Consider the following 12,593-nt stretch of genomic DNA (forward strand, 5'->3'; position numbering starts at 1 on the left):
ATATATATATATATATATACACGTTCGCTTGCACATTTATCCAATCCAATCTTTATGTTCTACCCTTACACCATCTCAAGCAACTCATCAATATTTTTGAAGATCAGTTTGGAAAATGAAGCTGTAGCTGAAGACAGTTATATGGCAATCTAGTAAATATATATATAAGGATAAAGTCAATATAAGGTTTTATCGAGTAGCCTAAATCAATTAAGGAAAAATTGATACAAGGTATCTAATCTTTTCCTTCATATATAAAATACAAGGGCTATTACTGTGCATAAAAGCCATTCGCTTTAATGGGACTCTAAAGTCAAACTACGCCGAATGAAAACTAGGAGAAATTCCTTGGATAGAATAAGTTTAGTCGTTTGTCATTAATGATTTCGTGGTCACCATGTACTACCATGTTTTCCATTCATCATAACCGGGAAAAATATATAAAGGAAAAAATTAGATACCTTGTATTAATTTTTTTCCTTAATTGGTTTACACGCTGGCTGCTCGATAATATCTTATATAGATTTTATCCTTATATTTTATTTACAAATATTGAACCGGAATATATTCAGTCCTGAATTATTTCGATTATACACACGTGGCGAGATGAACTAGGCAGAGATCTCTTTAATTGGATTTATAAGTGTAAACATTTGTACATGTTCTACTGGATGCGTTGTGTTCGTCTAGTATGCAAAGATGTTTTTATATTTATGTTTCCCCAGTATGTTCGTACTGATGAGTGGAGAACATGGTAATACATGGTGACCATGAAATCATTTATGGTATACCACTGAACCTTTTTTGGTTGAAGGAATTTCTCCTAGTTTTCATTCCCTCGATGTCAGCGAGTGTGTATACTTTTTGAAGCAGTTTGACTTCAGAGTCACATTAAAGCGTGTGGCTTTTACACACAGTAATAGCCCTTGATATTATAATGTATGATATATATATACATATATGTATATATATATATATATATATATGTTCTAATATTAGATATTAAGTCAAGTATTGGCCTTCACATTAGATGTGTTACAAATTAATTTCCTTCTAAAGTAAACATGTCTCACAACATATCTCACACACAAACGATTCTGAAAGGACGTAAACAACGTTTTGCAGAAAGTGTCTTAAAATTTCATGATACTAATGATGTACATCAGAGAAACTGGCTTGCTTACAGCCAAAAGAAAGAGTTGTACAGTTTACCATGGTAACTTACATGACTCATCAATAATTCTTTAGTTTCAAAGTCTGCAAAAGCTACAAAGAATTTTATATTACCTTATGGAGAGAGCTTCAAATATGTTTTTTATCCAGGAAGTTAGCTTTTTATAAGTAACAACAATCCAAACTAAAGCAGTAAAATGGCACAACGTCTTGAAGAATGTGTTGTTCTTTAATTAAGCTGGAGACGTCACTTCAGAGTTCAGTTGATCATTACATCAAATTGGAAATTTAAACAATGGAAATTTCTTAGACCTAATCGATCTGCGGTCAAATTGGATCATATCCATAAAAAAATGTACTCCACGTGATATTATTCTAGGAAAACGTTGAATGTCTTCAAGTTTTGTATCTCAAAATGTTTTAGCATTTGAAGTAACATATTTTTCTAGAAAGTACGTCATCAAAAGATTTTGCAGTTACTGTGGATGTAGCATCACCCAACGTAGGCAGGTACGTTGGGTGAACATTTCTGTTGAATAATTTTAATCTAAATGACGTTAGATATGGGATGAATGACATATTTCTTAAACTTGCAGTTTACAGCTACATATATTGTAAATAAACTGCTCCCTGTTTCTCTGAGTATCTGCAGAGGGCATACATATGACAATGCGAACATGGTAGAAAAGTGCAATAGCGAGATCCACGTGGTTATCTTACTCTCTGTTTTGGGAGAAAGGACAAGATTGCCTGACAACCTTGAAATATCACACACACAGTTGCATCTCATCTTACTAGTACCTTGTATAACAGGATCTTTTAGAGCTTTACTGCTAAGATTAAAAATACAGTGAGTAAGACAGAGCTGTTTGAGGTCACCGCTCCTGTTCTTCGCCGTGCTGGACTGGGTCACCAGGACGGCCCACGCTACCTCCGGGAAAGATGTTCAGTGGACACTGATGAACAAGCTGGAGGACTTGGACTACGCAGATGATCTCGCGCTACTGTCACATCGCCTACAAGACATGCAAGATAAGGTAGACCACCTGAGAGAAACTTCATGCTGAGTGGAAAAGACAAAAGTGCTGCGTATCAACAACAAGCAGGAAGAGCCAATCACAATCGAGGGGACACCAGTGGAGAACGTTAGCGAGTTTGTCTATCTTGGCAGCAAGATCAGCAAATCAGGTGGATCAGATGAGAACATCACTACAAGAAGCAAGAAGGCTTGGAAAGCCTTCGCTATTCTTCGGCCGATATGGAAGTCCACTGCCATCTCAACTCGAACTAAACTCCGCTTATTTAGTTCAAACGTAAAATCTGTGCTTTTGTGCGGCTCTGAAACACGGAGTGCCACCTGCAGCAACTACAAGAAGATCCAGACCTTCATCAACAAATTCTCCGGCAGATCCTCCATCAGAAGTGATTCGAGAGAGTGCCAAACACCGACCTGTGGAAAAGGGCCAACCAGGAGCCCATACATGTTCAGATTAGATGAAGGAAATGGAGATGGATTGGGCATACACTGCGGAAAGAACCCTCAAATGTGACACGACAAGCACTTAACTGGAACCCGTAGGGGAAAAGGAAGCGAGGACGCCCGAAGCAGACATGGAAGCGGAGCATTGTGGACGAGCTCAGGACCACCGGCCTGACATGGGAAGCAACCAAGAAACACGCCAATGACTGCAAAAAGTGGAAAATAACTGTTGAGGCCCTATGTTCCATAAGGAGCAAAAAGAGAGAATATCTTAGTTAATTCTGAATTTTTGTGCGGGCTTGTGTGTGTGTGTGTGTGTGTGTGTGTGTGTGTGTGTGTGTGTGTGTGTGTGTGTGTGTGTGTGTGTGTGTTAGGTAGGCACCGCAGCTTTTGCTGAATTATATCTGAAATTTATTTTAACCAATTTTTGGATACTGAACCCTAAAGGTGACGTTGGTTTTGCCTTTCATATCAAATGTTTCATATGGAACTACACCGCTGTTAGAAACCCTTGATTGCAAAGTCATTAGCCATCAACCATTTTGGTGCCTTACAAGCGTGATCTATATTTGTGGTACCAACTCCAAACATATCATCAGTTTTATGTGTGTTGAAGACTTAGAAATATAGCTCACAGATATTTATGCCGAAGTTTCTACACTTTCCCTGACATTAAGAACCCTATTGCATTTTATATATCATGTATTGAAAGATAAATTTATCCTTCAGTACATTTGAAATATTTCTTTTTATTTTCCAGCCTTAAATGATTAATATAATTAATAAAAACATTAATAACAATATTAATGCTATTAATATGTAGTATGAATGTCAAGATTAATATACCAGTGTAAGTCAACTCAATAGAAGTACCCTGAAATTTAACAACTGTTATTGTAAGAACTTCACTTCGCTGGTTAAACAGCATAATGTGAGAAAACACACTGAAACCAAGGAAATAACCCTAAAAGTAATTTCATGGACCTTAGCAACTGCCCTCATAATGGCAACACTTTGATAAAAAAAGTTTAGTTGTAATTTATAAGAAGTATCTTCTTGTAGTAATAGCGATGATATTGTTTTAAAGGCAACAAAATGTAGCCTAATAATAATAGCAAACACAATAGAACCATTACCACCATGAACAAGAATAGCATCAAAATACGAAAAAAACCGACAGTAGAAATATCAACAAGCTTAATTATATCAGCAAAAAACAACATCGTATTTTCAAATAGCCCAAATGGAAACTCTACCATCTCTTCCATCACCAACATTATCACTACGACATTCACTGTGGCATTTAGAAACACCGTCATTACAAACGCAACTCGCAACACTATCAACAGCAAGAAACATAGCAAGAATACGAAGGAATATAGTGAAGAATACAGCTGATAACTATTTCACCGCTAATACTCAATTATCTGAAGCAGTCAGATACAACAAGACCAGCTCCAGCAATTATTTTAAAAAAGAATGCCAGATCCCACTTGCGCAACCTGTTCTTAAAATTGAAGGAAAATATTAGTGGAAAAATATAAGAACTTGAGAAGAGCGCAACAGTTTGTTCACTTTGAAAACAAGATTTGTCAGAACTAACAGACTTCCTATAAAAACAGCCTGGAAAGCAGTAATATAATTGTGTGCACCGGTTAAGAATCAATGAGTTAAAATAGTCCTCCTTTGCCAACTAGAAAATTGTTATTGCCTTCGTCATTCAAAACAGACAAAATAACATGTTGAGGTTACGTTCCTTTTTGAAGCGCATAGACTTAATCTTTCTATTGTCCCTTTCTGGAGTGAGAATTTCGTCTACATTTTGACGTACCTGGTCAGGTTTATAGTGAAAATTAAAATTTGCTCTTCTGCGGAGAGGTCATGTTTCGCTGGTTAGACGCTACATTTGTTGTCAAGAAGTACTACATAGAGGACTTCGAACACCTGCTTACTATCAAAAGTTTTCTTGATGGTGAGTATGGATAATCGCTGTTTGCCAGATGCAATTTTACGCAGCTCGTCCTTTTGATAGGTCTGCAGCTCTAGATCAAGCGTATTCCGAAGCAGAGCATACGGCAACTAGAGTACATCAGAAGCTCACAATTCTACGCTAATTGGGTGATGCGATTAGTCCTCGGGAAGAAACTAGACGTAGATAAAAATCAACCGCCTTGTCTTTTTCCTGAAGATTTCGGATATTTTCCAGAAATCCCTTGACTGGCAATGCTATGAGGGGTAATTGACGGTCCCATAGAAATTCTACAAGTTTCGTAGTACTATCAGCCGCGTCTAGAGCAACAGAGCTGTTCTGCTCGTGCTCTTACAGTGTTCAAGCATTTCTGACTTGTGCAGGCACTATACCTTTCAGCCAAACCCTCGTTGAACATTTCAAGTTCTGCTTGAAAAACAAACTGTGGGTAGTGAGTGAGGTACTAGCCTGCAGAAAATTTATGAAAAGGTAGGTGAACGTAGCGAGAATGGCTCGAGGGAATGGGCCTATTTTAGCATGCTCCTGCAAGCTGAAAAGTACGCAGAAGGGAGGTATACCTGCCTTAGTATCCTGGTGAGATTCCTTGGTCGCCTATTGGGGAATGTTTTTGCTATAATTATTTTTTTAATTCTAATTGTTTTATTGTTTATACGTGTTCAAGTAAATCCCCGCTGTACTTTGTCTTTTGAATTGTTCTGAATAATTTTCGGATCCTTGTATCAGAGAAGGAATGATTGTAGTTGTTAGTTAACACAACATCACCGTAGGAGAATGTAAGATGGTATTAGCTGTCTGCAATCAGTGGACTAATGAAACGCTTTTTACTTAGATTTTGACAACTCAACGGAAGATTTGTGCAGTTCCAAGCATCGCTGTTTTCTGTAGATGCTCTTTCTTCTTTACTTATCGTTTCAGTTCCCTTTGCGAGTTTGATACTGATATTACTTTAGGCTCCAACTAACAGGTACAGCATTCACCATTCAAAATAACTACAGTTTTATTTTATTTACGACTACAAATCATCATATCTGACCTGCTTCAATTCTCTTTCATCACCAGAACATTCAATATCTATGATTTAGCAGGTTTTTACTTTCTTATTCAGAGCTTTTATTTCCAGCTTTCAATGTCCAATTTCATGATTACATTGAATTATTACATCTTACAGTATCTTTACCTTATCATTATTCCTTATAGAGTTTGCGCATACCATATCTTTTCTCTATTCAATCCATACTTGCTACTCAGTAACGCATTATAAATTTATTTGGCATTTCACTTATAAAGAGAACAATAGTGTCAAGGTTTTACAACCATCGGTACTTTATCGAGACATCATCCCCTAGGAAGCTCCCAACCAAGTTCAGAGAGATGTCTCTCCCATTGTGGTAGACATAACCACAAAAAGGTAGCCTCTAAAGTTTTATGTCTCGGGTATACATTTTTATTATTGTTATTGTCATAAGTCAGTAGTACAGAGTACAAAATTATGATAACAAACAATCGCGTCATCAGTAGCAATACTAACAAGAAAATACTATTTGGGGACCCGTTGACTCTCCTGAGTTCATCCGCCCTTTGATAGATTTTGCTTTTCAGTTTGCAGTGTGTCCAAAAACAATAAAAGAACACCCGTCTCGTCGAGAATGATCTGTGTGGTTGCCGACATTTTTGGATATGAACAGATATCTTCAATCCTACCGTACGATTTCTTGCCTCCTATCACGGGAATGGAGTTGCAACTGAACTATGCTGGGAGCGATGTGGTACAGGGAAAGTATTAAGATAGGAGTTGAGGAATTTTATATCGTTAGTACTGATAAAATGGAAGTGTTGGTTGGTAAATTAGATAGTCGTATCCGCTCTATGGAGAGGGGTGAACAATATTCTATGTGTAAAGAGAACGGAGAGCCTATCGTCTCCATGATCCACCATCGAGTGGCTACTTCATGAAATCATTTAGAGTAAATTGATACTGAAGCAAGAGAGGGAAACAGGAAGAGTGATAGGACAAATTGACAAATGATGTGAGCCATCATACTCATTTCTTCAAACGAAAACTAAAATCATCTGTGTGTGTTTACTGAGGAGGAATAGAGTAAACAATAAAACAACACTGTAGGCTGGTATCGTCGAAGTCACGATCTAGCATTGAATAGTTACTCCAAGAAATTAAATGTATTACTATTTAGATCGTTAGTGCGTCGGTGAAAATGCTTAGCGACATTTCCTACTCTCTACGTTGTGTATTCACATCCAGCTAAGGGCAGCTTTGCCTGTCATCATTTCGAGATGGATAAAAGAAAGCAGGAGCTGACTACTTCTTATCGGTGAGTACGTGTAATTGTTTGTCAGACACGCTTTTCCGCAGCTCATCTCTTCGACTGAGCTGCATTCGGGGATCAAGCGCAAACCAAGGCTCAGCACCTAGCACCTGGAGTGCCGTCAGACACTTGCAGGCCTTTGTTAGTTGAGCAATGCATTCATTGAGAAGTTCTATTGTGGATTTCTATAAATGTGACTTACGGTGTCGAAAAGAATCAGCCGGCTGATCTCTTCCGAAGGACTTTTAGGTTACTGCTTTAGATAATTCCCAGAAATTTCTGGCCATACTGCTTTAGATAATTCCCAGAAATCTCTAGCCAGAGGTAGAATTGCCGGCCCGAGATAAATTCTACAAGCATGGAAGTGTCGTCAGCCCGACCTACCCGAGACGCACACAAAGCGACAAAATTTTTCTACACGAACTTACCCAGGTTCCGGGCATAGCTGACATACGGATTTATTTCGGACACCTGCTATCGCGTATAGGAAGGATTGAGCTGTCGTATAAGTCTTTTGTGAAGATCACCCTACCCCTTTTCCTTGCCCTGGAAGGACAGGTAGTGTTTATGTATCTGGTGGCTTTAGCGAAAGAGGTTGTGTGATAACCTAGATTGAAAGGACTGAAGACAGATTCCTTCCTCTTTGGCTAAACCTTCATTAACTTTTTTAAGCTTCACTGGTAAAGGAAAGTAAGGGTAGAGAAGAGAGTGCTGCTTCCCATCAGATTTATTAAAAGGTGAGTGAATATGGCACGACTGGTTTGAGTCAGCGGATCAGTTCTAAGCATGCGCCTGTAGGTTGACAGAAGTGAACGAGGAGAGGGCACTTACCCTAGTAATCAAAACCGTAGTTTTGTGGAATTTCCACGAGCAGTGCTTAGAAGTTTGGTGAATCTGGTGAATCTTCGTTTGCATTTTTGTTTTCATTGTTTTTGTATTCTTACTCTTTACATGTCTTTATGTAACCCTACGTTATATTTCATCATACTATATCGTTCATCAATCTTCTTGTAGTTAATGAAGAAATCAGTCGTCGTCGTCGTAGTCGTCGTCGTCGTAGTCGTCGTCGTCGTAGTCGTCGTCGTCGTCGTCGTAGTCGTCGTCGTCGTCGTCGTCGTAGTAGTAGTAGTAGTAGTAGTAGTAGTAGTAGTAGTAGTAGTAGTAGTAGTAGTAGTAATGGTAGCAGCAGCAACAGCAGCTGCAGTAGTAGTAGTAGTAGTAGTAGTAGTAGTAGTAGTAGTAGCAGCAGCAACAACACCAAATAGCAACAGCAGAAAACTAAATTACTCAAAGCGCTAAAGAGAGAAAAAGTACTTATAGCATAGAGCAGGTATCAGACAGTAGGGATCTATTACCATAACGAAATGAAGGATACACAGATAACAGATTATTATAAAAGATAGAAGACTATTATAAAATTACAGCCTGCTGACATACCTCACATCGAACAAATATAAATTAATGTATTTAGATGAAAGACATGATAAACTTACATATACGTGTTAGAATTTCTGGCAGGCTAACAGATATGTAAACCAAGATAGACGAACAGGAATAGACGAGAAATGAGAAAATGAGAAAAAAGGCTTGCTAGATCGTGAAAAATCGGTGAAGAGTCGTGAAAAAAATATCGTTAGAAATATGACGAGAAGAGCATTTCTCTAGAACATTTTCTACAAACAAAGTAATTTAGTATCTCCTCATATAGGTAAATATTGTCTAAAACATAGGATAGTGTGGTCACCGCACAATATCATACCTACCACCCAAGTATAATGCCGGTCGTGATGCAATGTAATTCCAAATAACATTTTATGCATGATTTCATAACTACAGAAATCTGTTTATTAGAATCTTGCCCAAACGTGTTTGATCGAAATAAAACAGAAAAAGACATAGTTTTATATATCAGTAACCTACACAGCTTAAACGGTATCTATGATAATTCTATTTTAAGAAATCGTCAAATGCAACCTGGCTCTTCTTAATTACCTTTGGATAAACGTATTCTGCCATATCCGCCCGACACTGGTAGATTGTTTCGTATATTAGCACCTTACAATGTAAAAATCTATCTTAAGAAAGGTCCCGATAATTAGTACTTTATTGCTAGCAATATGACTCTAAAGGTTCAATGTTCGGTTGTGTTACACTAGTATTCCACAAGAACAGTTAATGCATGTTCTTCCGATAAATTAATAAAATTCCATCCAATATTGAATTTAGAAAATTGATTTATATCGCTTACTGAGCTTACTAGAAGTAGTAGTTAAACTCCCCTAAATGACACTTTGTCATCTACATACATAAGGTACTATATATTTTATTATCTATTTAATTGTTTTTGAATATTTCTTGAAAGGCAAATGCTTTGCATTACGCAAAGAATTTTCACCTAATCCATCATGCTGTTTAATGCTGAGTCGTAGTTAAAAATGCAAATATCTTCAAAACTTTCAAGCATTCATCAACAGATGCCTCAAAACATTGCAAACATTAATTATCCAACATTTCTAAAAGACAAATACCTTTGATCCAAAGCTAATCTGGGACCCTTCTGGAAAAAGAAATATCATGAGGTAAAAACGTAAGATGGGCAAGATATATTGGGATGATATAGAGGGTGTTTAATAAGGCCAGTCAAGAATTAGAACCCGGAAAAGAAAACGAAGAACAGAATTATCATCCGTAGAGATCGCAAAAGAGGAATTCAAATGGTAATGATGAAATAGAACAAAGTGAAAAGATAAGCACAAGATAGAACATGACAGAAGATAGTTGCAGGGAGCCTACACATTAGTGTGGAAGCTGTTAACAGGAACGCTTTCAGAAAGCATTTACGAGCACCTTGACAACCAGAATTTACTATCAGAAGAACAGAAAGGTTGCAGGAAGAAGGCTAGAGAAACGCATTATCTATCATACATAGACAAAGCAATTTTAAATAAAGTTAAAGCTAGAAAGAAAAATCTAACAACAGCATGGATAGATTTTAAGAAAGCCTATGACAGCGTCCCACACTCATGGATAAGTGAATGTCTGAGAATATTCAGAATAGCAGACAACATAGGAGAATTAATTAGCTGTATCATGAAGAAATGGAAAGTAGATCTCTATTCAGATGACACATTCTTGTTAATATCCAAAGAGGAATTTACCAGAGGGACACGTTGTCACCTTTAATATTTGTCTTATGTCTGATCCCCCTCAGTTTATTATTAATGACGGCAAAGGCAGGGTATTAGTTCAGAAATAGTAATAGAAAAATTAACCATTTGCTCTTCATGGATGATCTGAAGCTTTTTAGTAATAATGAAAAAGAGACAGATTCCTCAATACAGACTGTAAGACTCTTGAACAAAGATATAGGCATGCAATTTGGCATAGATAAGTGCTCAATATTAGTCATGAGAAGGGGACAAGTAATCAACAACGAAGGCATCCAATTACTAGATGGCTATATATTAAAATCATTGAAAGGAGGAGAGTGTTATAAGTATCTAGGAGTATTAGAATTGACAAAGTATTGACTATAGAAATGAAAGTGAAAATTGAGATGGCGTACATCAGAAGGGTGAGGAAGATAATGAAGTCAAAGCTAAATAGTCCGAATCTTGTGAAGACTGTAAATACTTGGAGAGTATCATTACTTACTCTTGCAGAAAGACTGCCGTCCGGGCAGTTTTCTGCTAGCCCCTTGAAAATATTTTCACATTTGTTTCCCATTTCTAATAATTTTTATATTTTACGTCTAATTATTTCTTTGTATAATAGAGAACTGTTCCTTTTATTATTTGTTACTTGGTATAATAAGAAAGGGATGTCAGAAACATCTAGATAATATCCCAGGAGAACCATGTCTCAGAGAAATCCAAAAGATTTTGCTAACAAGTACCACCCGCCATTCTTCCAACAGTCACCCATCTTTCAACGTATTTGCTATGAGACAGCACTTCCCTCTCTACTCTCATCTTCCTTTTCAAGTGGAACTTGAAAAAGTTGATGAGGCCTTGGCCAAAGAGGAAAGTGTCTGTCTTTAGCCCTTTCAAACGGGTCCACCATATCACCTCTTTCGCTACAGCCAGTAGGCATAGGAAAATTGCCTTGCCCTCCTGGTTAAAGGAGGTCGGTGGGTCAATTCTCACGATGGATTCAGCTGATAGCCGGATCTGTCCTACACGTGACAGTAGCTGTTCGATATAGACCCACAGGTCAGCAATGCTCGGGCACTGGACGAGTGCGTGCAGAACGGTTTCGTCGTCCTGAGCGCACCTCGGGCAGGCCCGGTTGACGGCACTTCCATGTCGGTAGAGTTTATCTCGAACAGGTAGCGCACCTCGGTAGCACTGCCAGCCGAGGGACCTTTGGAAATTATCCATGGGCCCCGGCCCGAAGGTTCTCCTGAACAGACTGCTTAGCTGATCATCCTCGACGCCTAGAGTTTCCCCGAGAACGTCGTCGCACTTTTCTCCCACTAACCCTCTATAGAACGCTAGAGTGTAGCTACTACCGATCGCACTGCCCGCCTGACTGAGGGCGGTGAGAGCTTGGCGGCACTCGAAATAATAATAATGATAATAATAATAATAATAATAATAATAATAATTGAATTCTTTTATATGCAGTACCAGGCAGTCGCTCGCATGGTTTCTGATCTTAATTGATTGGAAGTGTTATCATGTACATTGTTTTGTCTTCGTATAAAAAGATGGGCTACAGCAAATATTCTGCTTAATACCACAGATTTGCTTCTCAGTTGTTTGACCTTAACCAGTTGAGCATGTCTCTTGGTGGCTGACGATATGTGCATCTCTGATCATGAGCAAGGGTAGTGGGGGAGCATCATAGCCATATGTTGAGAAGAATTCTTTGGGGTTTGAATAATTCACCTTTGGAAACATGGGTATTTTGCTCAACATCCTTAAACAAACCTTATTCAGGGACCTTTTGAGCAGGATGTGCTACTCGACCTGAAGAAAATTCTAACTGGGCCCCACCTGCGAGATCATGCGCTATTTTTCTTGATATGAGATCCCCATGTCGCGCACATATGGTTGTGTTGCATGTGCCTGGTGTACCCTTATCAAACGGGTAGTCATGATGGGTATAATGGGCTTCGTATATTTTACCCCAGTGTCACTTTGATGGCATGCACTGCTCTCTCACCCAATAATAATAATAATAATAATAATAATAATAATAATAATAATAATAATGTGCTACACCGGGCTCCCGATGTGCTACACCGGGCTCCCGATGTGCTACACCGGGACCCTATACAAAAACAAATCTAATCCAATAATATCGATGGAATTAGGCAAAAGAACCGGTGGAAGATTTGAAGGAAGCGGTCTTTTAACGAAGATAATTTTTTTTTAATATTTTTTATTTAAAAAAAAAATGAAATTTTACTGCCATACAAAGCACAGGTCCTCCTATGCACGATGTCTCAGTGAAACACGTGCGATCAAACACGCAAAACCAACACCGGAAAGTTTACAAACTATATAAAAAAGAAATGGAACAAAATAGTAAGTACATATATTGAATAATTATGCATACACTCGAACGTGTACACAATGATATATACGTTTTGATACCCATAGAACTACACATGCATCTTAAT

Source organism: Octopus bimaculoides, chromosome 16, assembly GCF_001194135.2.
Source record: "Octopus bimaculoides isolate UCB-OBI-ISO-001 chromosome 16, ASM119413v2, whole genome shotgun sequence".
Classification (NCBI taxonomy): Eukaryota; Metazoa; Mollusca; class Cephalopoda; order Octopoda; family Octopodidae; genus Octopus; species Octopus bimaculoides.